Below are 27,981 nucleotides of genomic sequence, written 5' to 3' on the forward strand. Positions count from 1 at the left end.
CTAGTTGACATAACTGAGACTGAATGGGATGTATTATCCCAGCCATGTAAATTGGTGCAACTTCATGGTCAAACATGGATCACGTAGGGTCAAAGGATATCAAGGATCTGGCTTTGCTGTTCCATTACATACCATGAAGCTGAAGTGTAATGCATTATTAAAAGTAAATATTATTTTATCAAGCTGGGAAGACTTTAGGACGAGAGCTCTTAGAGTCTATCCTTTCAAACTGTGGCTTTTTCAGGCTCCTTGACATTCTTGATAGTGTTAGCCTGTTTCATAGATTGCTTCTCTTAATAAAGAGTAGAGTCGCAATTCAGAGAAAAGTGATTAAACTCTGCTTTTAATTTAAATATTTTAAACAGTTTTATTGATACATAATTCATATATCACATGGTTCATCTATTTAAAGGTATAGTTAAATGATTTTTAGTATACTCACAGAGTTGTGTTATAATCATAACAAATTAATTTCAAAATATTTGTCACCCCCAAAACAAACTAGGTACCCATTAGCAGTCTCTCACTATTCCTCCCAACCCTCAGCCCTAGACAACTACCTGTCTACATTCTTTCTCTATAAGTTTGTATATTCTGGCCATTTCATAGAAATTCAATCACAAATATGTGATTTTTTGTGTGTGTCAGGTTTCTTTAATATAGAATGATGTTTTCAAGGTTCATTCATGTTTTAGCATATATTAAAACTTCATTCTGTTTTTTATTTTGTTTTGTTTTGCTTTGGTTCTATTTTTTTCCTTAATAATATTTTGTTGTATAGAGATTCCACATTTTATTCATTCCTTCATCAGTTCCTAGATATTTGTATTGTCTTCCATCGTTGCTTAACATGAACGATGCTGCTGTAAACATTTATCTAAAATTTTTTTTTGAAAATATGTTTTCATTTCACTTGAGTTTATATACCTAGCACTGGAATTGCTTTGTCCTGTGGTATCGTAGTTCATTCGGGGTGCTGTAACAAAATATCATTCACCGAGTAGTTTATAAACAAGAGAAAGTTATTTCTCACAGTTGAGGAGTCTAGGAAGTCCAGTATCAAGGTGCCGGCACATTAGGTATCTGGTGAAAGCCTGTTTTCTGGTTCATAGACAGTGATTTTTCTATGAGTCCTCACATGGTGAAAGGTGCAAGAACCCTGGGGCTTCTTTTACAAGGTCAGTAATCCCATTCATGAGTGCTGAGCCCTCATGACCAGCCAAAATCCCCTCCTCAACTCCTTGCTAATGCCATCATAGTGGTGATTAGATTTCAACACATGCATTTTGAAGGACATAACATTCAGAACATTGCATATGGTAACTCTAAGTTTAACATTTTGAAGAATTGCAACAAGGTTTTTCAAATGGTTGCAACATTGAGTATTCTCACAGCTAATGTATGAGGGTTCAGATACCATTACATCCTTGCTGGTACTTATCATTGTACAATATATTGCTTATAGGTACACTAAAAACTGTAAAGTGGTATTTCATTGTCATCTTGACTGAATTTCTCTAACAAGTGATAATGTTGATCTTCTCATGTGCTTATTGACCATTTGTATATCTTGTTTGAAGAAATGTCTGTTCAATTTCTTTGCCCATTTCTTAATTGGATTATTTGTCTTTTTATTGTGGAGTTGTAAGAATTTGTTATATATTCTGGATACTACACTTATAGTCACAGTTATGTCCCACATGACTTTTTGGTCAACAATGGGTTGTACATATGATGGTGGTCCTATAAGACTATAATGGAACTGAAAAATTCCTATCACCTAGTGACATAGCAACCATTGTAACATCATAGATGGATGCATTGCTCACCAGTTTGTGGTGATGCTGTTCACTGCCAATTATATAAAACAGGGGTCTCCAAGCCTTGGGCTGCAGACGGGTGTAGATTCATGGCCTGTTAGAAACTAGGCTGCACAGCAGGAGGTGAGCAGCGGGGTGAGTATTACCACCTGTGCTCCCGTCTTCCATCAGATCAGCAGTGGCATTAGTTTCTCATGGAAGCATGAACGCTATGGTGAACTGCGTATATGAGGGAGCTGGGTTGTGCACTCCTTATGAGAATGTAACTAATACCTGGTGATCTGAGGTGGAACAGTTTCATCCTGAAATCATCCCCACCCCAATCCCCACCTCCACCTCCATCCATGGAAAAATTTTCTTCCACTAAATTGGTCCCTGGTCCCAAAAAGTTTGGGGACTGCTAGTATAAATGTACAGCACATAAAATTATATATAGTGCATAATACTTGATAGTGATAAACGACTGTGTTGCTGGTTTATGCATTTACTATACTATATGTTTTATCATTATTTTAGAGAGTATTTCTTCTACTTATTAAAAAAAATTTACTGTAAAAGAACTCTAGGAGTATCCTTCAGGAGGTATCCCAGAAGAAGGCATTATCATCACAGAAGATGACAACTTCATGTGTGTTATTGCCCTGTATACCTTCCAGTGGGACAAGATGTAGAGGTGGAAAACAATGATATTGATCATCCTGACCTTGTGTAGGCCTAAGCTAAAGTGTGTACTAATATCTTAGTTTCTCACAAAATTGTTTAAATATAAAAATAAATAAATAATTTTAAAAATAACAAAATTAAAAAATAAAAATACAAGGAAGGAAATTGTTTCATACAACTATACAATATATTTGTGTTTTAAGATAAGTGTTATTACAAAAGTCAAAAAGTTTTAAAAATTAAAAATTTTATAATATAAAAAATTATGGTAACCTCGGGTTAATCTATTATTGAAGAAATAAAATAGTTTAATAAACTTAGTATAGCCTGTGTAGGGTGCTTATCAAGTCTACAGTAACATATAGGAAGGTCCTAGGCCTTCCTATTCACTCCCCACTCACTGACTCACTAGAGCAATTTCCAGTCCAGTAACCTCCATTCATGGTAAGTGTCCTATACCGGTGTACCATTTTTTAATGTTTTATATCTTATTTTTACTATACCATTCTTGCATTTAGATATGTTTAGTTACATAAATACTTATCATTGCGTTACAATTGCCTACAGTATTCAGCACAGTAGCATGCTGTACAGGTTTGTAGCCTAGGAGCAATAAGCTATACCATATAGCCTAAGTGTGTAGTAGGCTATACCATCAAGATTTGTGTAAGTACGTTCTATTGTGTTTGCAGGACAAAATCACCTAATTACACATTTCTCAGACTGTATTCTCCTCATTCAATAAAGCAAAACTGTATTTGATTTGAAAATATTTTATCCCATTCTGTGAGTTGTTTTTACATTTTCTTTATAGTGTTCTTTAAATTATGAAAGTTTTTATTTTAATTTTGATGAAGTCCAATTTACCTATTTGTTCTTTTGCTGCTTATACTTTCCGTTTCATATCTAAGTAATTATTGCCTGATTCAAAGTACCAATAATTAACTTTTGTGTTTCCATCTAAGAGTTGTGTACTTTAGTGTAAGCTCATACACTTAGGTTTTGGATCCATTTGGAGTGAATTTTTACATATGAGGTGAGGTAGAAACCTGATGTTTGGCTGTGTTCCTACCCAAATCTCATCTTGAATTGTATTTCAAATTTTAATCCCCACATGTCGAGGGAGGAACCTGGTGGGAAGTGTTTGGATCATGGGGGAGGTTTTCACATGCTCTTCTCATGATAGTGAGTGAGTTCTCATGAGATCTGGTTGTTTGATAAATGTCTGGAGCTTCCCCGTTCTCTCTCTCTCTGCTGCCGCCTTTTAGATGTGCCTTGCTTCCCCCTTGCCTTCTGCTATAATTGTAAGTTACCTGAGGCCTCCCCAGCCACGTGGACCTGTGAGTCAATTGAAGTTTCTTTCTTTATAAATTACCCAGTCTCAGGTCATATATTTACAGCAGTGCAGGAATGGACTAATGCAAAATCTAAGTTTAAAATTCTGCATGTGAATTTCCAATTGTCTCAGTACAATTTGTTGAAAAGCCAATTTAATTGTTTTATGAACTTTTTTTATTGAAAAACAATTCAATTCATCGTAATATGGATTTTTATAATAGTATGAAATAGACTCTCAATTCTATGTCATTTATCTATAGATCTTTGAAATAAGAAAGTGTGAGTTCTTCAAATTTGTTCATATTCAAAATTGTTTTGGCTATTCTGGGATTTTGATTTTCCATATGAATTTTAGGACCAGCTGATTAATTTCTCTATTCCAGTTGTATAGTAATTTGATAAGATTTTCAATGAATTTATAGATTAATTTGGAAACTATTGTCATCTTAACAAAATTAAGTATTTCCATCTATGAACATGTGATGTCTTTCCATTTGTTTAGGTGTTATTTAATCTCTTTCAAAAATGTTTTATAGTTTTCAGTGTACAAGTCTTACACTTCTTTGTTAAATTTATTCTTAGATATTTTATTCTATTTTATGCAAATAAAACAATTGTTTTCTTAATTTTATCAAATTTTTTATTGTTGGTATACAAAAATACAACTAATTTTTTAGATATTTACTTTGAGGCAGTGATCTTTCTGAACACATTTATTAGTTCTAATATTTTCAGTGGATTGATTATTATTTTCTATATACATCATTATGCCATCTGTAAAGAGAGATCATTTTACTTCTTCCTTTCCAACCTGATGGCTTTTATTTACTTTTCTTGCTTAATTGCTGAGGCTGGAAGCTCTAATACAATGTTGAATACAATGGCAAGAACAGAAATCACTATCTTTTTTCAAATTTTAGGTGAAAACATCCAATTTTTTTTTTTTTTTGTAAATGGCCTTTATTAGGTAGGGAAATTTATCTCTCTTCTAGTTTATTGGGTCCTTTTTTGTTTTTTAATTATAAAAAGTGTTAGAATCTGTCACATGCTTTTTGTGTATCTGTCTGTACAATCATATTGTTTTTGTTCCTTTGTTTATATAGTGTACAACATTGGTTAGTGTTTGGATGTTAAATTAATCCTGCATTCCTGGGATAAATTCAGTTTGATCATTATATATGATTCTTTTTAATGTGTAGTTTCTGTTTTAAAGGAGTTAAGAACATGCCATTCAAAATACACTACTTTGTCAGATTGACTATTTTGAGTTAAAGGCAGCTTGGAAAACAGCAGGTACAAGAAAATTACTCTGACCTTTCTTCAGTTTCTTAACAGCAAAATATGGAATTTTCATGTGAAAGATGACCTTCCTATACTAGAAGGAATGTAGCATTTTTATCATCAAGGACAGAAAGTTAAGACTGACAGAATTCTATACAGACCTTGTTAAAATAAGTCTTACCTTCATTTAGCCTCACTACATAATTTAGTTATGTTCTCACAACTTAATACTCTGTCCAATTCAATATGTATGTGTTCAACTCTGTGTCTTGAATCTTCATTTCTTTATGTAGGCTTCCATGCCACACAAAATTTATGATAAATAAATTTGTATGTTTTTCTTCTGTTTATTTGTCTCTTGGTAATTTAATTCTCAAACCCAGCTGAAAAAAACCCAAAAGGATAGAGATGAATTTTCATTCCCCTAATTCTATCTATGTACCATTTTAATGGAAGAAGACCTGAAACCTAGAGCTTCTATTCCAACAAACAACAATCTAGGAAATGTTAAAAATGTTTCCCTCTTGGCTACAAACATGAAGTAAGGATACCTTAGAAGATAAAAATAAGTAGACTCAGGGGAAGGTTAGATAGCCCTGAAGAGATTAGTAGGGAAGGCAAATAGAAAAAGAGAAGAAGACCTAAAGAAACTGTTTTAAGAGAGAAACCAAATAGGTTTAGTTTTATCAAGTAAATCATGTAATTGCTGATATTTGACCCTTTGACCTATAAAGACAATAATTTCATTTAGTTCAATCTATACGCTCCTTCCAAAGTTCTGAAAAAAATGTATCAATCCCTATTATAACTTATTAGTAAAGATAGAACAAATGAAATTGCCCTACTAAGAGTGATACAATTTTATATCTTGTTGCCCACATTTATTTAACCCTGAGGATAATAATCAACATAACCTAATTTTAAAAATATAAGTTTTTTTAAAGCACATTTTGTCCTAAAGTTTTATTTCAAATGACATTTTTGTTTTTTCATTTCTTTGGATGAAAGTTTTTGAATTTCCTCAAATTTTTATAATTACGATACTCCTTTGTTCTGATTACTATTATCATGAGGATTATCATTGTTAGCAGTTCGAGTAGTGATCATCATTTTTCTCATCACCGTCAGTGTCATCACGGTCATAATAGTAGTATTTTCCCTTTTGCAAGGAAGGCATCCAATAGGTATAACAGTAAAACAAAGAGATTCATCTTGACTATGCTTGCTAAGTTGTTATATGCACTTTACGCTATGACTTTAACCTCTCAGTTGCTTTGCTTCTTTAACTACAAAGTGTGGTTTTACAAGGTTACCAGAAGGGTTAATGTCTGCAACTTTTAAAGCTTCTTTTGTTAGAGGCTCAGAGAAGGGAAAGTATTATTCTACGTTGTTTAGTACCTTTTGTCACAAGGCTAAGCTATGAATATAGAATATGATTAAAACATGTCGTTTTTCTCTTTATTTGTCAATTGCCCTCTTATTGAATAAATAAATTGCATACCAAAGTGGGCATTTACTTAAAAATTCCATCAGATTCAGCCTCTTTCTGACTGTTCCGATTTCATTTGTTTAAAAAAAACACATTTTTAGTATGTCTGGGCTGCAAAATACTGAATAAAATTACCATGAAAAATAAGTACTGTCTGCATTAGATTGATGAAGTAATTGATTGATTGAAGTGAGCTTAAAATATCTTCTGATGAGCATATACTTATGGTAATCATAAAAACAAAATTTGAAAAAGAAATTTGCAGCTGAACTTAAATTTTAATTTAAAAAAATTAGAAATGTAACAAACAGCTATTTCTATCACTAGAATAGAGCAAGTGACACTTTGACTTACTCTGTAGGTAACTTAAAAAGAATGTTTAACTGAACCCAAGCCAGTTTCATTTTACAACAAACATTTTCTGGGGGGGGAGTTGAAAGTATCTTTGGTTCTTTGATGATTCTGAAGAGTTTTCAAAAGGAGTTGTGAATCTCCTCAGGTACTAAAACAAGATTTTTCTTTCTATAAAATGGAAACTTGTAAAGTTCACTTCAATATTTATTTTTCACCTAAATGTCCACGTACTCGAGAATGTTTAAAGGCATTATGGTGTATTCATCTGATTAAACATAAGTATTAAAAATCGCACTTTTATGAAAGCATGTAAAGTTTCAATAGAAAGTATCATTATAGAATAAGTGGGAAGAGAAACGTATGTGTATAATAAGATTCAAATTCTGTTAGTAAGTTGTATATACTGAAATCTATAGCTATCTATAATCAGAAAAGATACAATGATCTGTTACTTGTGTTTAACATCTGGTAGTATAAATGGAGGTTGTTTAATTTGTATATTTTATTTGCCATATTTTGTACACTAAACATTTAAAATTATAACTACTAATAATTGGTAAATTACATATGGATGTATATAATTTTATAAAATTACTAACATGTGAGTATAATCATCTACACTAAACTCCTGTAGAATTCAACCAGAGGGAGGGAGATAGGTTAATTATAGTGAGAAAATCAGTAAGCATGGAAGGTAGAGTTCACTCCTTCCAGAACTGAGCAGCTGGGAGCTTCATGAGTTAGCACTATGGTTGCTGTGAGTGCACGGTTTGGCCATAATTAGAAGTTCTGGTAGAGACAAAGGTCATTAAGAAAATAAAATTGTATAGGAAAAATCAGCAATGGCAAGAATGTGAAGGTTTCTGTGGAATGAGATGCTCCAGTAAGTTTAGGGAACAACTAAAAAATTGAGGAAAAAAGTAATAAAGATCTTGTAAAATTGGGGTATGTCTCTTTATTCCATTTTAATGTTCTTTAGGAATGAAAACAAAGGATTTGAGTGACTTTAATATTGCTTTGAAGACAGGCCTATGTTTTCATAAATGTAACCCTGCTCTGAAACTGTAACACCCAGATCTTCAAGTTCAATGGGTGTGATGAAGAGATGGATGTAGATACATATATGCAAAATTTTTTTCTTTCTCTTTTTTTTTTTTTTGAGATGAAGTCTCACTCTTTTGCCCAGGCTGAGGGGCAGTGGCACGATCTTGGCTCACTGCAACCTCCGCTTCCCAGGTTCAAGTGATTCTCCTCCCTCAGCCTCCCAAGTAGCTGGGATTACAGATGCACACCACCATGCCCAGCTAATTTTTCTATTTTTAGTAGAGACAAGGTTTCATCATTTTGACCAGGCTGGTCTCAAACTCCTAACCTCAGGTGATCCACCCTCCTCGATCTCCCAAAGTGTTGGGATTACAGGCGTGAGCCACCATTCCCAGCCCATCCATGCACATTTCTCTATTCTACAATTATAAAATATATTTTAAACACTTTGCGTCGTGAAGAGATTTTACAAAGATTTTTCCTAAGTCAAACAGTTCATCAAGCGCTTCATTTCAAGGCTACCTTTATCCCTGAAAGCCATGGCCATTTCCCAATTCCCTACCACAGACTCCAAGTCCCCTTTTGGCCCTAATGAATGGCATCCCCCTCCACACTGTCTGGTAGGTGGGTAAACAATAGAGGATATCTCAGAAAAAGAGACTTGTAAGAGCACATTTCCAGCCCAAAGGAAGTATGATATATTTTGGTAGGAAAAAAATAATCAGAGATTTTAAACACACAATTCTGGAAGAAGAAAATGGTATCCACGATGGTCTTGCAATAAAAATACATGTTCAGTCCGGGTGTGGTGGCTCACGCCTGTAATCCAAGCACTTTGGGAGGCCAAGGTGGGTGGATCGCCTGAGGTCAGGAGTTCCGGATCAACCTGACCAATATGGTGAAACCCCGTCTCTACTAAATACGCAAAAATTAGCCGGGCGTGGTGGCAGGCGCCTATAGTCCCAGGTACTCGGGAGGCTGAGGCAGGAGAATTCCTTGAACCTGGGAGGCGGAGGTTGCAGTGAGCCGAGATCGCGCCATCCACTCCAGCCTGGGCGACACTCCGTCTCAAAAACAACAACAACAACAACAAAAACATGTTCAGTGAGCAGTTTACCATGTGAAAAACACAATTATATGTTTTAGGAAATGTAATAATATGTAAGAGATGGTTGTCAAGGTTTTCAAGAACCACTGGGAGAACAAACATATATTCTTAAAAAAAAAAAGGAGTATAGTACAATAAGTGCTTTTTTGCTGAATAAGGAGCATGACGTAGTGGGTGCTGGAGGATTCTGATGATCATCCAAATTTGTGAAACATGAATGTAGGTGAAGAAGAGCTAGCAAAGCATTTTAAAAGAGAAACATCACGTTCAAATGTACATATTAGAAAGATGAATTACAGTAATCTGGAGAATAATCTGGAAAGAAATGAAATTTGGATCACTCTCTTTAAGCTATATTATAGTCTCACATTTTAAACACTTAAACATCCTTTAACATGCATCAAACACAGTTGGCTTTAAAAAAAAACCAAAACCCTGTGGCTTTAATTTTCATCTGCCAACTTTGGTGAGTCTTTTACTCTCTCTAAGCCTTCAGAACTTCATTTATAAAATAAGATGGGTAATCTTAACAATCATTAAAATATGTTTCAGGCTTCAAGTTCTCTGAAATAACAAAACTAAATGGTTATGTGAAGTACTAAAGGTATGCTTTGATAGGCTGTCTGCCTCTTCATTTAGGAGAAGAAAAAAAGCATTTGCTATTTCTGTTTAGACATACACTAAACATACATTCAAAAATCTCAATGATTTATTTTGGTTTCTGCTCTTTTTTTTTCTGATCTGCAACAATATGAGATTGTATGCAATGAATTGAGGGGAAAAGGAATAATAAAAATTTTGAGACTACTCTTCAGTCTGAGGATGCTCAATACCTTAGTTGCCATAAAGGTTAATGAGGATGTCAAGTTACTCTGAGGTTCAACCCCCAAAGGACATCCTCAGTTCTGCCAAAAAGCAAAAGCTATGCATGATAATAAGCATCTCTGAGGAAAATAAAACACCTATGATGGCATGACTCAATTATGTGCAGAATAATGATAAGCCTTGTATCCTGTATACTTTCCTAATTGGATAACAGTGCAATCCTGTGTACTACAAATAGTGTAGAGCACTCATTAAAAAGTAGAGAAAAACACAAGTGATCTTGTCTTAGGTATCACTCAAATGTGAATTCAGAAATAAGAGGCTATGTCAAATACAAATTGCTTTACATATTTTTTTTCATAAAGATTTCTCTCATTTGGATTAGCTGCTGGAACTGAAATAAGTTTAATTAGTTCGATGTATCATGCTAAATTGTAAAAACAAGTAAAACAAGGGGAAAAAAAGGAACAAGTATCTTTCTTAACCATAGAAGTCTATGTGTAAGGTGGGACTTTGAAATGCAGGAAAAACAGTGATTTTTAACTTTTTTCCAGAAACGTAGAATTCTATCTATATATGAAATTTCTGGTAAAGGGGTCACCCAAATTTTCACTCATATATGTTTTTCTACCTTACTTCATTTGCTGGCAACTCTTCTGACAATAATAGCCTTTCTAGTCAACGAAATGATTGTTGAGAGGAATCACTTGCTCATGTGCTTTTTGCCTATGAGAGAACAGGGGGTACAGGAGAATTAGAATAATAAACCATCATCGTTTGTAAACCTTAGGAAATTATCAAGCATTGTCTGGAAATAAAAACGAAAAAAAAATAGAAAGGAAAAGGAAGAAAAAGAAAAGAAAGAAAAGGAAAGCAGAGAACAGAAAAGGAAGGGGCAAGGGAAGGAGTTATGGCCCACTAAGGAGAGACAAAAACTGCTGGGTCTAGACACGTGACCAAAAGATAAATAATTAAAAGTTTTGAAGCAATTGTATTGATCATAAAACTAGGTCTTCCTGAAAGAAATCTCAGAGGAATAGCAATAGCAATAGCTAATGCTCAACTTGATCTACCAGAGGATTTTTTTTTCTAGTGGAAATATACTCTTATTAGCATTCAAGTTCTAGGAAATAGATCCTATTTTTCATTGATCTATTTATTTTCAAAGATTGATAAAATAGCATTGAAAATGAGAAATGTTTATTCTCCGTCTTTGGTAAACCCAGCTCTACACATATCCTAATCGTAAGCCACATGGTGTATACAGCAAAGTGTCTCTAGATTCAGGTCTGCCCTGGCATTTGTTTTCAAGGTAAGAAGGTTCCAGAGAGAAGAGATACATTCTTATTTATTCTTAAGTCTCTGACTTGAATTTTATCAGGTCTTTGTTATCAAATTTTCCAAAAATAGAGTAAGCATTACTCACAGAGTCCTCCTGCCCTCTAGTAAAAGCCCAACTAGTTTTGTTGGTTTATTATACCTCAAAAGTCTGAAAATTATTCATGACAAAAACTTACTTGGTATTATCAAAGTCATATGTGTAGAGAAGAGTCCATGAGTTTCTAGGTAAAGTTGTTCCCTCACCCTAATATGTAAGTGGGTATCATGATGACTTAATTACTTTTAGAAGTAAGTTTCCAACAAAGCCTTAACCTAGACTCTATTGTTTGGGTGCTGAATGAGATTTCATACACTACTAAGTAACTTCAGAATTGTTTTCACTTCCCTGACACAGTATAGTATAAAGTGTGTGATCCTAAACTGAACATCACCATTATAGTTACTCTTTTGCTGAGAATAATTTCGTTTTCTTATCCAAACACACAACTACCTATCTCCATAACATATTCTTCTGTGTCATTAGTCTCCTTTTAACCCATTACATTCTAGACCCAGAATATTAGGGAGAGGTAGGCTTTAATTGATTTCCTTTGATCACAAGACTATGATCATGTTTCCACTTGAGTACTGAATCCTATAAAACTCAAACTCACAATTGTAAGCCTCTTCTAGCAAAGTCTATAGAGCCTAGCATTTTTTTCTCACTGAACTAACCTCATGTGAGTATCCATTTTTCCCCACACTATTATTTTTCCTTCCCCTGTTAAACTATTTGTTGTATATTTTTATATATTTATAGACTCCTAATTCTCTTCTGGGCAAGTGACTAATACAACACACAAGATGCAATCAGCAGTGAGTTATAAACAAGCTCTTGTATTCCCTTATTCAAATATTTTTGGAACTCCTTTGCACAAAAGAAGTCCAGAGGTAAACAAACGTGGTCTACAATTGTGGATCCAGTCCTGTGTCAGGGACTCAGGATATTCCCCATGCTTAGTGTGAGGCTTCTGCCTTCAAACATGCAACATGGCTGCAAGTTCACCAGAAGGCAAGAAGCAGGGGAAGAACAGAAGATGTATGGTGGCTGACTCCCCCCTTCTTTTTTTTAAAACTATCATTAGTTCATCCATAATGCTTACATTTTCATCTTGTTTGTAGAATTATTTGGCACGGTGACTAGAATTTGCAAGGCATTCTGGGGATGTAGTTTTTCTGGACAACTTCTGACTCTCAAAGAATTTAATATTTAGTTCCTTTTAGAAGATGGGGAGAATGGATATTGGGGAGGTAAGAAGCACTATCTGCTATCATAGGTACAGTAAAACAAAAATATTTAACATTTACATAGACACAAACACACACACATATGTGTAATTAATTGTTGAAGTTCTTTTTTTTTATTTTTCTCCCCGTGGCCCCATAACTGAGGCTGCAAAAAGCACTTCTCTCTTCAAGAAAAATCGAAAAACTTTTAAATATGAGTATGTAGTATTCAGTTTGCATTTGTGAAAGTGTAAACTAAACTAAACAAAAAGCTTATTTCCTTTTAATTAAACCAACATTTTTCTGAAAATTATTGTGTAAAACATGGTGCTAAGGATGATTAGGAATCATGAGATTAATTAGATAACATGCCTGCCCTTTAGGGGCTCATAATCTAGAGATGGGATCAGACTCAAAGTATTTGTTCGATTTGTGATCTTTATAGAATTCCAGCTTCTAAAACTGATTTCTAAATTTAATTTATCTCATATCTTTTAAGATTTTATTTTTTATTTTTATAGATACATAATAGTTGCACATATTTGTAAAGTACGTGTGATATTTTGATACCAGCATACAATATGTGATGGTTAAATCAGGGGAATCAGTATATCCATTACCTAAAATATTTATTATTTCTTTGCAAGATTAGCATTCCACTTTTCTAGTAATTTTGAAATATACAATAAATTATTGTTACTGTGGTTACCATATTGTGCTACTGTGTACTAGATCTTATTCCTTCTGTGTAACTGTACTTTTATACCTACTAACAAACTTTTCTTTATCCCCCTCTCCACTCTCCTTCCAATCCTTTGCTGACTATCATACTCTCTATGTTTATGAAATCAATTTTTTAGCTCCCACATAAAAGTGAGAACATGTAATATTTTTCTTACTGTGCCTGGCTTATTTCACTTAACATAATTAGGTTATTTCACTTAATATAATGTCCTCTAGTTCCATCCAAATAGTTGCAAATGACAGGATTTAATGCTTCCTTATGGCTGAGTAATAATCAGTTGTGTAAATATACATTTTCTTTATCCATTCATCTATTGATGAACACTTAGGTTGATTTCATATCTTGGCTATTGTGAATAGGGACACAATAAACATGGGATATCCAGTTTTCCTAGCACCATTTATGAACAGGCTGTCCTTTCTCTAATGTATTTTCTTGGTACCTTTTGTTGAAAATCAGTTGACTGTAAATGCATAGATATATTTCTGTGTAGTTTATATAACATCTTAAGACATGTTTCCCCAAAAAATGTTTCAAATGCTCATAGGCTTCTGTAATCCTCAGAACATTTCAAAAGGCTGTCCTGAAAATGATGTAAATATTTTATTTCTTAAAAAATTATGACAGTCTGAAACACTGAAAATTATAAGATTTTCCCCCTACCTTCTCCCTTCTTTACATATACCTTTATTCTTCTCTGAGCCAATTGAATGATATGAATATATCATTCCTACAAACACATCAGTCAGCTTCACTTTGAGCGAATATGTGGAAGATGTGCATGCCCTACAGACACTGATGAAAAAGATATCTCGTTAGTATTTGTGGTCATTGTGACACACATTAAAATGTGTTAGTCCTACGCCATCTCTTATTAGTAAATCTATTCTACTTTTCCTTCTATTGCATTCCATCAACTGTTTATCATGATAATTTTGTATTACAGTTATTTGTATAGTTTTCTCAAATTCATTTTAGAATGATGCAAGAAAGGGCATGATACAGAGAGAATGAACAAAGGAGAGAAAGTGATGGAATATTTTGTAGATTTTAACATCCTACATGTCACTAAGAGAAGTGCTCATCATTGATGTTATTCCTCATCATTAGTGTTATTCTGTCTTACTTTAAAGTACAGGTAATATGGTTTGGCTGTGTCTCCACCCAACTCTCATCTTGAATTTTAGTTCCCATAATCCCCATGTGTCATGGGAGGTACCTGGTGGGAGATAATTGAATCATGGGGGTAGTTTGCCCCCTGATTATTCTCATACGTTCTCATGAGCTCTGACTGTTTTATAAGGGGCTTCCCCCTTTACTGGGTTCTCATTCTTCTCCTTCCTGCTGCTTTGTGAAGAAGGCCATGTTTGCTTCCCCTCCAGCATGACTGTAAGTTTCCTGAGGCCACCCTGTCCATGCTGAACTGTGAGTCAATTAAACCTCTTTTTTTTTTTTTTCATAAATTATCCTGTCTCCTGTATGTCCTTATAGCAGCATGAGAACAGACTAATATAATAGGGGATCTTAATCTTGGCATCAAGTAATAATGAGCTTTTACACTGGCATCCTTGTACTTTTAAGAGAGGCTATTGAATTTCCAAATAGGTTAGGGCAAGCAAATTTCAAGTGTGAAAATAAATATTGCTTCCACATACCTAAGATATGCCTAACTCTGACTGCTACCTGAAATATTAAGACACTGGAAATATTTTTATGCACAGTGAAAAAGTGGACAAAATAGAATTCAGAAATAATTTACATAATTATCATATTTTCACATTCAGTTAGTAAAACAAATACATCTTTCTGAGTTTTATCATCTAATTCTTACCTATTGGTAAAATTCTCTAGATCTACCTTACTTTCTACTTTAGGGAGGTGTTCATTATTTCAAAGTGTACATTATCTCCTTAAATTTCATCAAACATGTAAGATTAATAGAAATGGAAGCCACATTCTGCACATTAAACCCATTCCATCAGAAGAAGATCAACAACAACAAAAATACTTAAAAAATAACCTTGACTCAAAAATTGCAAAATCATCTAGTCTTGGAATATTTTTAAAAATAGGTATGATTAGTAATTGTCTATAAGAAGGCAAATACATACAGTATTGAATATTATATTCTTCTTTTGTTCTCAAAGCTCTCTTTGATTATAAAGTTCATATCAGTTAACTTGAATATCAAGAATTTTTTGCTCCATTGTCTTGGACTCACTACATTTATTTATTTATTTTTTTCAACTTACATTTTAGGTTTTGGGGATACATGGGCAGGTTTGTTATGTGGTAAATTACATGTCACTGGGGTCTGGTGTAAAAATGATTTCATCACCCAAGTAGTAAGCACAATTCTCTATAGGTAGTGGTTTGATCCTTACCACCTTCCCACCCTCCACCACCAAGTAGGCACCAATGTCTACTCTTCCCCACTTTGTGTCCATGTGCATTTGATGTTTAACTCCCACTTATAAGTAAGAACATGTGGTGTTTGATTTTTTGTTCTTGTGTTAATTCACTTTGGATAATGACCTCCAGCCCCATTCATGTTGCCACAAAGGACATTATCTCATTCATTTTTATGGCCGCATAGTATTTCATGTTGTATATGTACCACATTTTCTTTATCCAGTCCACTGTTGATGAGCACCTAGGTTGATTTCATATCTTTGCTATTGTAAATAGTGTTGCGATGAATACACAAGTGCTTGTGTTTTTTGGTAGAAAGATTTATTTTCCTTTAAGTCTATACCTAGTAATGAAATTTCATTACTAGGTTGAATGGTAGTTCTGTATTATTTAAGATATCTCCAAACTGTTTTTCACAGAGGCTGAATTAATTTACATTTCTACCATCAGTTTGTAACCATTTCTCTTTCTCCACAACCTCACCAAGCTCTCCTGTTTTTTTTTTTTCACTTTTTAATAATAGCCATTCTGAGTGGTGTGAGATGCTATCTTATTGTGGTTTTGATTTGCATTGCTCTAATCATCAGTGACATTGAACATTTTTTCATGTTTGTTGGCTGGGTGGATGCCTTCTTTTGAGATGTGTCTGTTCATGACCTTTCCTCATTTTTTTTAATGGAGTTTGTTTTTTGCTTGTTGACTTGTTTAAGTTTCTTACAGATTCTAGATATTAGATCTTTGTTAGATGCATACTTTGCAAACATTTTCTCTCATTCTGTAGACTGTCTATTTACTCTGTTGATAGTTTCTTTTGCTGTACAGAAGCTCCATAGTTTAATTAGGTCCTACTTGTCTATTTTTGTTTTTGTTGAAATTGCTATTGAAGATGTAGTCATTAATTCATTTTCAAGACCAATTTCCAGAATATTTCCTAGGTTTTCTTCTAGAGATTTTATTGTTTTAGGTCTTACATTTAAGCCTTCAATCCAGTTGAGTTGAAATTTGTGTATTGTGAAAAGAAGGGGTCCAGTTTCAATATTCTGCATGGCTGACTAGCCAGTTACCCCAGCACTATTTGTTGAATAGGGAGGTCTTTCCCCATTGCTTGACATTGTTGACTGTCAAACATCAGATAGTTGTGTCTGTGTGACTTTATTTCTGGGTTCTCTAACCTGTTCCATTGGTCTATGTGTCTGTTTTTGTACCAGTACCATGCTGTTTGGTTACCATAGCCTTGCAGTATAGTTTGACATATGGTAATGTGATTACTCTGGCTTTGTTCTTTTTGCTTAGAATTGCTCCAGCTATGCAGACTCTTTTTGGTTTTATATGTATTTTAGAATAGTTTTTTTTCTAATTCTATGAAAAAATGACATTGATAACTTGATAGTAATAGCATTGAATGTATAAATTGTTTTGGGCAGCATGGCCATTTTAATAATATGTCTTCCAATCCATGAGCATGGAATGTGTTTCCATTTGTTTGTGTTATCTCTGATTTCTTTCAGCAGTGTTTTGTAATTCTTACTGTAGAGATCCTTCACCTCCCTGGTTAGCTGTACTCCTAGGTATTCTATTCTTTTTGTGGCTATTGTAAATGGTATTGCATTCTTAATTTCACACATTCAATTTTAGTTCTTTAAAAATATAATGGTGTGTTAACAGGATCCTTCACTAACTGCCTGTTTTAATTCACTAATTTTACTTCTATAATTACTTTGTTTCTATACTTCACAAGTGCTTGTACTGTTATAGCTGTAATATTAGCAGTAACATTTAATTAACACTCACACTGTGAGCTAAAATTATACTTCACTAACGCCTAACTTCTTGCCTTTGACTCTCTTGCTAAATGGTCACTAATGTAACAGCTCACCTCTTCTTTACACTTCATAATATTCCTAAATTGAAAGAAAATTTACATCTGTAAAAATAAGTGTGGAATATTTTTGTGAGATTCATAGTATGCAGTAAATTAATCTACCAAGTATAAAATATGTGTTGAGTATCAACATATTATATAAGACAGGACAACGGAAGAAGAGAGATTTATATAGTAAGTTTCCATATCCTCAGGAAACACACAAACTAAAAGACATGGTGAACACATTGAAACACTTTGGAAGGAAAAGCACAAAAATATGATTTGTGAAACATTGTGCATGTGATTTATTCTTGAAATTTTATAATTTTACATTTTACCTTTAGGTTGATGTCCATTTCCAGTTAATTTTTGAATAAAATATAAACTATCTATTGAGGTTTACTTTCTGTTTTGCATTTATAGGACCAATTGTTTTAGAGTCATTTGTATAAAAGACTATCTTTTTATCTTTGAATTACTTTTGCAGCTTTGTCAAGTCAGTTGTCTCTGAACTCTTTTTTGTTTCATTGATATATGTCTATATGTTCCTCTCACCAACAACACAGTGTCTTATTACCATAGTTTTGGGTACATCTTAGAATCAAGTAGTGTGAGTCTGCAACTTGGTTCTTATTTTTACAAATTGTTTGAGTTATTCTAACTCCTTTGCATTTGTATTTAAATGTTAGAATCAGCTTGCTGATGCATCAAAAAAAATATCTGCTGGGATTTTCACTAAGATGGTGTCTTATCTATAGATCAATTTTAGAAGAAAATTACATCTTAACAGTATTAATTCTTACATACCATGAACATAGTTTACCTCTCCATTAAAACAATTAAAACCGCTTTTCTTGAACTTATCTTATCAATGTTTTGTAGTTTTTGAAAGTATTTGATATTTTTTGTAGTATTGGAAGTGCTACTTTAAAAATTTTGAATCTCAGCATGTCATAACTGATGCATATAAATAAAATTGACTTTTGAATATTTACCTTTTATTTTGTGATCTTGTTAAATTTCTTTGTTGGTTTTGGAAGTTTTGTGTAGTCTCTGGAGCATCTATATAGACAATCATGTTTTCTCTGACTGAAGATAGATTTTTTTTCCCTTCCAATCTGAATGCTTTTTTTAAAAAAGCAAACAAACAAACAAAAAAATTGACTTTATTGCACTGACTAGGACTTCCATTATGATTTTCTATATGAGCATTGAGAGAGGAAATCTTTGTCTAGTTTCTGATCTTAGATGAAAAATATATGGCCACATGTACGTTTCTATAAATTAAATTTGTCAAGTTAAATAATTTTCCTTTTCTTCTTAGTGATTTTCCTTTTATTCATCTGTTACTGTGGTGAATTATGGTGATTGGGCTTTAAATGCTAAACCAGTCTTGCATTCCTGGTATAAACCACACTTGATTATAGTATATTATCCTTTTTAAAGATATGATTTACTAATATGTCTTACATATTTTGTTTACTATGTCTATGTTTATGAGGAATTGTGGTTTATAGTTTTTGTTACTTGTAATGGTTTTCTTGTTTCTGTTGTTTCCTGTTACTTATAATACTATTTTTATGAGGAATTTGAGTTTGTAGTTTTTGTTATTGGTAATATTTTTTTGTTGTTACTTGTAACATATTTTCTTATAACTTTGTTTCTTTTTTTTAATTATTATTTTTTTTATTATTATTATACTCTAAGTTTTAGGGTACATGTGCACAATGTGCAGGTTAGTTACATACGTATATGTGTGCCATGCTGGTGTGCTGCACCCATTAACTCGCCATTTAGCATTAGGTATATCTCCTAATGCTATCCCTCCCCCCTCCCCCACCCCACAACAGTCCCCAGAGTGTCATGTTCCTCTTCCTGTGTCCATGTGTTCTCATTGTTCAATTCCCATCTATGAGTGAGAACATGCAGTGTTTGGTTTTTTGTCCTTGTGAAAGTTTACTGAGAATGATGATTTCCAATTTCATCCATGTCCCACAAAGAACATGAACTCATCATTTTTTATGGCTGCATAGTATTCCATGGTGTATATGTGCCACATTTTCTTAATCCAGTCTATCATTGTTGGACATTTGGGTTGGTTCCAAGTCTTTGCTATTGTGAATAGTGCCGCAATAAACATACGTGTGCATGTGTCTTTATAGCAGCATGATTTATAGTCCTTTGGGTATATACCCAGTGATGGGATGGCTGGGTCAAATGGTATTTCTAGTTCTAGATCCCTGAGGAATCGCCACACTGACTTCCACAATGGTTGAACTAGTTTACAGTCCCACCAACAGTGTCAAAGTGTTCCTATTTCTCCACATCCTCTCCAGCACCTGTTGTTTCCTGACTTTTTAATGATTGCCATTCTAACTGGTGTGAGATGGTATCTCATTGTGGCTTTGATTTGCGTTTCTCTGATGGCCAGTGATAATGAGCATTTTTTCATGTGTCTTTTGGCGGCATAAATGTCTTCTTTTGAGAAGTGTCTGTTCATATCCTTTGCCCACTTTTTGATGGGGTTGTTTGTTTTTTTCTTGTAAATTTGTTTGAGTTCATTGTAGATTCTAGATATTAGCCCTTTGTCAGCTAAGTAGGTTGCGAAAATTTTCTCCCATTTTGTAGGTTGCCTGTTCACTCTGATGGTAGTTTCTTTTGCTGTGCAGAAGCTCTTTAGTTTAATTAGATCCCATTTGTTAATTTTGGCTTTTGTTGCCATTGCTTTTGGTGTAAGTTGTAACGTTTTTCTTTTTACTTGGTTTTGGTATTAGGGTATGGCTAGCTTCATAGTATGCATTGAGCGGTGTTGATCTTGTTTCATTTTGTGAAGAGTTTGTACAGACTTAGTATTATTTCTTCCTGAAATATTTATTAGAATTTACTATTAAAATGATTTGGGCCTGAAGTTGTCTTTGTTGGAAGGTTTTTAAACTGTGAATCCAATTTCTTTAATAAATAAATCTTTATTTATGTTAATCTATTAGATTAAAATATGCTTGGTTAGTTTGTGTCCTTCAAGGAATTGCATATCTTCTGAGTTGTTGAATTTGGAGGCATAGTACTTTTTGTAAGTTTTTTTATTTCAATTTTTATTATCTTTTTTTTTACTGTCTATGAAGCTTTAATGTTGTTCCCAGTATTGAAAAATTCATATTTTCTTTATTTTCTTGGTCAGTCTGCTGAAAGGCTTGTCATTTTTATTGACATTTTCCAAAAACTAGGTTTTCATTTTATTGATTTTCTGATTTTGTGTGTGTGTGTGTGCATTGAATTTTATTGATTCATACTCTTATATTATTTCATTACTTCTGCTTATTTGGGTTTTATTTATTTTTTATGTTTGTTTCTTAATGCCAAAGCTCAGATTTCTACTTTAATTCCTTTTTATTTTCTAATATAAAATTCAAGGCTATAAATTTTGATACTTATTTTCAAAATTTTTCTTGAGATTTTCTCTTTGACTAATTATTTATTTAGAACTATATTGTAAAAGTTCCACATATTTATAAAATTTCTAAATACCTTTATGTTAATGCTTTCTAGTTTGAATTCATTATGATTCAAGAACATGCTTAGTATGAGTTATATTATTTTAAAATGATTAAAGTGATCATTTTAAAGTGATTTAAGGTGATTTGTCGTTTCACTCAGGATATGGTATTTAAAAAAATATTTTAGGTACACTGAAAAACAATGTATATTCTCTTTTTGTTGAAGAGAGTGTTCTAAAAGTGTTGATAAGGCCAATTTGATTGATGGTGTTCAAGTTTTCTCTATTATTATCTATATCTTTTCTATCCATTATTGGGATAGTTGCAGTAAAGTCTTCGAATATAATTGCGAACTTGTTCCTCTATTCTGTTCTGTTTTGCCATGTATACCTTGAAGCACTCTTGTTCAGTGTATACATGTTTGAGATTTGTAAGTCTTCTAAGAACGTTGACCTAATTATTATGATGAAATGGTCATATTTCCTTTCATATTCTCTGCTTTGATGGCCACTTTCTGCGATTTAAACATAGCTTATTCAGCTTGCTTTTGGCTAGTTCTAGTAAAATATGTCCTCTTTTACTTCACAACATTGGGAATTATAGTCTTAAATTATCATGTTCAATATTAATTCTCTTTGGTTATTTTTAGTTTTTTTAGAGTCTAAATATATGTGTGTAGAATTTCTTTTGCCTGTCTTCTTTACTTATGCTCCCTCTGATTCATTTTCTCATTTTGCAGATTTTATTTTATTGGCATTAAATTTCTCAAATGTTTTAGCTTTTTCTCTTTTCTTTAAATAACTTTGTTGAGGGATGGGAGAACTTACCGTAGCTATGTTTTCAAACACTTTACCATTATGGTATATAGGAGTTAAGTCTTTATCTTCTATAGTGAGAAATAAGTATAATCTCTAATGTAAAAAAATCAGCAAATCAGAATGAAATTTATAAATATGGTAAATAAAACAAACAGCTGAAGAGTTTAAAGTGGATGACACTGAGGAAGGAATCGGGTCAAAGAGAGGTAGGACAGGTAACTGCCGTTCTTCGTTAGAAACAGTATAGAACTGTTTGACTTTTAAAACCAAGAAATGTGATTACTTTGAAAAGCAAAATGAAAGTGAAAGTTTGGCTGTACTAGTAATTCCACTTCTGGGTATGTACCCAAAAGAACTGAAAGCAGGGACTCAAACAGATACAGTAATGTTCATAGTAGCCTTATGAATACTAGCCAAAAGTGGTAACAACCAAAGTGTTCTGTTCTTCATTTTGGAGAGGTATTCCTGACATGGCACAGACCATTCTAAAAATTTTAGGGCCTTGAAAGTTTACAGGTGTTATACCTCTGTTCTGGAATATATTTGTCTTATGAAGGCCTCCAATATATTTGCCATGTCTTGCTCATCTGGTTTAATTAAGTTAATGTCATCAAAATAGTGGACAAATTTTATCTTCTGTGAAATGTCCAGATGGTCCAGGCCCCTTCTGATTTTACTAAGGCAGAAGGCGGAAGAATTAGCATAGCCTTGGAGCACAATGTTAAATGTGTTCTTATATTTGTCCCACATAAATGAGAACTGGTTTTGATCTTTTCTCTTAAAAGGGATGAAAAGAGAATGCTTTCACCTGATCATGGATGCATGCCTGAGACTGAGTTAAGCTGCTCTCACAAAGACACCATAATTGGCAGAGCAGCTACAATTAAGATTACTACTGGATCAGGTTTGTGATATTCCACTGTCATCTGCCAGGATCCATCTTCTCTGTAGAAGCTAGATTTTGAAATAAATGGGGATATAATGAGGACCAAACCCCTGAATCCCGTAGATAATTTAGAACAGAGCTAATGTCTTCTATTTTCTCTAGAAGTTAATACTGCTTTTGTACTATCTTTCCGAGGAGAGGAACAGTTTCAGAAGTTTCTTCTTGGCCCAACACACTATGACAGGTCATATAGGCTAGTGAAGTATTTTGGGGATTTCTTTCAACTACCAATTATTTCCACTGAGTTATACATGTGAAGACCAGCAAAATGACCTGTATATACATTCAGAGACACAGAACACTCACTAAGAGCCAGGCATGGTCAGGACTTGATTTATTACCTGTGTCCCAACTACCCCCATTCAAATGGTAGGGGTGAGAGGTGGGTCATGATGATGCCTCAAATCCCCAGTATTATTGCCAACTTAAATCCTGCATGCATTAGTTTTGACCCCTATTGTGGTTACCTGCATAAGTGGTCATAGAACCTTTTGCAGAAGGTCTAGAGGGGTTATTTCTTCATAACCTTTTTGTGGTATTTTCAGGTCCTTTCTCAATGGGACTCTGCCTCTCCTTCAGATAGAAGTTTCTGATTTACAAAACTATATTAGGTCAAGAAACGGGAAAAGATATTGTGGATTCCTATTAGAGCAACTACTCTCGGTGTTGATCATCTGATACCCTTGTTGACTGCCCAACTTATATTGCTCTAAGAATACCATACTCTATTAATTATCTCCAAAGCTTTCCACAAATCAGCTTGCCCTCCCAGTATCACTATGCCATCCATTACAGACTGCCTTGCCTCTAATGATTAAGCACCACAACATGGTCTCTATTAATTCTAGAGCCTCTCACCACCACTGCTATCAGGGAGCCAGTTCTGTAACAGCATCTCCCACAAGCAACCATATTCTAGAGCAAAGAGTTGTCTCAACAATGCCAGTACCCTGATCGCCAGTGTACTTCTTATCACTTTGGTAAATGAAGTGTCCTTTAGGTCCTTCAAGAGACTAGAGACCAGTGATGAGTTTTCCTGCCTTAATAATGTATCCACTCCAGGCTGAATACTTCTCTGAGCCTTTTATTCTCTTCTTCTCTATCTGACTTAACAATACAGCATTTCTACTTTACTTTATTTGGACCACACCCTTTGTCAAGCTTCCAAGAGCCATCCTTAGTAGCATGCTAGCACTATTTTCCAATCTCCCTTGAAACTAAAGTTATTAATTCTTGTATCAGGAGGCATTGCTCATTTGAACAATCTCTCTTTCCTATCCAACTTTATGCTTCACATCCCTCAATATGGAACTTTCATAATCCAGCCCCATTCTTTCTTCTTGGCTCTTGTCATATATGTTTTCTAGGACATTTAGCAAACTTGGCATGTATTTCACTTCCTTCCTTGAATGACCAATACTTCTCCTCCAGGTTATGTTGTAATTGGACCCCAGTTATTGGTTTTGTCCCTAAGAGAGGAAGTAAGGATAGGAGAGGTCTATACCACAAGGAGAGAGAACAGAAACCTAAGGAAGCATCGGCATTGTCTTCAAGCCAGGGAGGGCACTGGCCTTTAGCAGAGGGTACTGAGACATTTCTACTGGTCCAGAGTTCTGAGATATCTGGGATTACAAGATTCTTGAGTCCATCTATCTAGGTATCTCCATTCCAAGACTCAGCCTATCAGGGGCCAGGCCTTGAGATAGAAGACTTGATACAGTTGAAAATTCAAGTGTCCTTGGATTTCCTTTACTCTTAGATATTTAATTTCTGAGCCTAGTTCTCAGATTTTCTGTTCTCCCTTTCCAAGAGATAAAAAAACTTTTCACATGCAGCTAATGAGAACCTCTTCTTTTCAAATGTCTCTTTAAATCTGCCAGCAGTTGCCCTCAGCTTTTTGTTGTCTGTCGCTAGCACACTGATAATACCCAATGAATGTCAATAATAATCTCATAATCTTCATAATTTCTATTTTTCCCAAACTTCCTAAAAGTGTGATACATTGCAGGCACCACTGCATTCCTTTCTATAGGTATTCTATCCTAGTTCTACACAGAGGAGAGCTTTAACAATTGTGGCACTGTAGCATATTTAGGGGCTAGTAATTTTCTACCTTGTCAAGAATGAGGAGATCATTGCTAACTGCTGATGATCCAGCTCCAATTCCTTTCAAAAGTGTGTATCTTAAGACAACCTCTGCTATCAACTCTCCTTGGTTTGGTTTGTGGGAAAACAGTCTCTGTGAAAGAGTTCTGCATGTACAAGGTATATTTATGAGTGCTTTTGAGGAAAATACCTGTAAAGAAGTATGGAAATCAGGATTATGTAGAGGGAGAATCTGAACTGAGATGGAGATGCAGCCACAGCCTTGGCCTGCTCAGGAGCTCGGGAGTTGAGAGAGTGCTTCAGAGTTGTCCAGGATTAAAGCAAGGTGGCAGGTCTTTGTCCCTCTGCATTGAACAATTATCAGATTTTGGCTACCCTATAGGGCATGGGACATAACTGTCAGTGAGGCAACTCCTTTTAGCCAAAGAAACATCCCAAGGACTTAGTTGCAAGCTATCTATAGCCAATGCTCCTACCAGCTGGGGAAATGTGTAAAGTGTCTCTGGGTCCCAAAAGGAGCACAAGCAGTGTACCATTGCAGCCACCACATATATTTTCACCCCATTGTGGTGACCGATTTTACAGCACCAAAACCTACTCTACACTTTTGCTTACCTTAGTTACAAATCCTACTTTACATTGTTATACTGAATCCTCTGGTGCAAAGACCCTTACCTACTGACCTTCAGCACCTGTTCTCCTCCTCAAAACACTCCCATTTTATTTTTGCTGAACACCTCATTACCTGGAATAAAGACTATATTTTCTAGTTTGCCTTTCTATAGGTGTTGTCATGTGATCAAATTCATGAAAATTAGATATAAGAAGTGCTACCAGGCAGATTTCAGAAAATGTTCTTTTCTTTTATCTTGCTGGATATAACTGGAACTTTGTAATGGATCATGCACTGAAGGCTATACCCTAGTAATGTAGTATAGAAAGCTAGACGCTCTTTTGGCCCTGGAAAATTTACAGCTATCACTTCATTTCAGGATTGCATTTATCCATATACTTATGAGTGAAAGAAATACACAATGAGACTATTTAAGTACCTACATTTCAGGTCTCTGTTACTCACCCAATATTATTTATAACTACCGTATTCATGTATGGTCATATTCAGGAGTTATTTATGTAACGGGCAATATGTCTCTGCAGAATACTGTATCCTATGGAATGCCTAAGGAGAGACAGGAGGATGCAAATCCCTGCAAAATCCTAAGAGCAAACTAATTACAAAGATTGAAATTTCAAAGGGGGAACAGATGTTCATGCTCCAGAAATGTGGAAAGTGCTATGTCTCTGGTACAGAAAGGGCATAGAGTCACCACATAAAAGCAATGTTTAGAACTCGGCTTTGCCCAGAAAGATATTCTGTCTGAGTAGTTTATACATTCTCTTTCATCTGGAAACAGACCCTGCCTTTTTCATTTGACAGTGTAATTCATTTTAGATACTCCAAATAATCTCACTTTGTTTTGATGGATTTAAAAAAAAAACGGAAAATGGTCTTTCTGTATATCACCATTCTGCTAAGGGAAGCTTGGCAATGCCAATTAGAAGTGGTAATTCTGAAATTTAAAACAACAACCAGCAACTAAATAAGCAGAAGCACAGGAGTTTAGAGCAACATGGAGAGCAGCTGAGATGTGGATGAACTTAGGAAAAGATTCCCCTCTTTAGCAGTGACTCTACATCCATACTACCCATCATTAAGGGTGGAGGGAGGGTACTTAAAAAGGTCAATGCCTAGGCCCTATGGCAGATCTATTAAATCAGAGTTGTTAGGGGTACAGACAGCCCTGTTTGTTTTGTTTTGTGTATGTGTTTTGTTTTCAACCTCCAAGTCAATTCTAATACACAGCCAGGGTTGAAAACTGCTGCATTAACACTTAAAGTGAGTCTTGGAGATATCAAATGAACAGTCATTTGAGTTTTGTGACCTAAGCACCCCTTTTGTATTAGTCCATTTTCATACTGCTTTGAAGAAATACCTGAGCCTGTATAATTTATAAAGGAAAAGAGGTTTAATGGAATCACAGTTCCACATGGCTGGGGAGGCCTCACAATCACAGAAGAAGGCAAAGGAGGAATAAAGGCATGTCTTACATGATGGCAGGCAAGAGAGCATGTGCAGGGAAATTGCCCTTTATAAAACCATCAGATCTTATGAGACTTATTCAGTATCATGAGAACAGCATGGAAAGAATACACCCTCATTATTCAATTACCTCCCACCAGGTCCTTCCCACGACACATGGGGATTATGGGAGCTACAATTCAAGATGCAATTTGGGTTAGGACATAGCCAAACCATATCACCTTTTGAGAATGTATACCTTAAAAAACCTCAGCTACTTTATTTCCATATTTAATATAAATTATGTAGTCATTTTTATTACGTATAAATTTATTCACCTAAAGAATAAAAATTAAAAATAGTAAATATTAAAGCAATTTAGACCATAGAAGAAGTTAAATTTCTTTAAATAATCATTTGAAATTCTCTGTAAATTTTATTTCAAGCCTTAACCTGGAGACACCAGAGTAAGCCTCAACAGTTTTTGTGATAGAATATCTCATTTCAAAAACAAACAGAACACTCATTCAGGTTGGGCTAGGTTTTATTTTCACTCTCAATGTCATTTTTGCTTTGGATGGTTTCATCGTCAGTGTCTGGGTTGAGGACAAAGTCTCTCATTGTTTGTTTTTCTTCCATCAGTTCACATTTAAGACAATTACCGCACAGCTGGGCAAATATGCTGGCATGCAAGTGCCTTTCCGTTTTGAAGCTCTCATTGTGAAGAAGAAGCCTGGAGAGTCAACAGAAAAATTAATTACAATTGAGCAGAGCAAACTCCATCATATTCAATCAATATTTACCTACCAAACAAAAATAAGATATTGATGGTTAATTATTTATTATTGTCAGGCTTATTTTGAACATTTTTTCTTGTATAAAAGGACTCTGGCCCTGTAGGTCCATAATTCTAAGAGAAATATCCTTAGTGTGGGGCTGAACTTCAAACTAAGGAGAACTGAATCTTAATAAAATCATAGCAGTCAC

General features: G+C 34.4%; 1 long non-coding RNA gene across 1 annotated transcript; it reads left to right on the forward strand.

Moving 5' to 3' along the window:
- Positions 1-1,846: 1,846 nt before the first annotated feature.
- LOC129033430 (uncharacterized) lies at positions 1,847-27,981 on the forward strand. Its single transcript, XR_008501583.1, has 3 exons — positions 1,847-1,955; positions 22,648-22,766; positions 27,637-27,981. It is a non-coding gene; the product is annotated as an uncharacterized LOC129033430 (long non-coding RNA).

This window comes from Pongo pygmaeus, chromosome 2, assembly GCF_028885625.2.
Source record: "Pongo pygmaeus isolate AG05252 chromosome 2, NHGRI_mPonPyg2-v2.0_pri, whole genome shotgun sequence".
NCBI classification, from domain to species: Eukaryota; Metazoa; Chordata; class Mammalia; order Primates; family Hominidae; genus Pongo; species Pongo pygmaeus.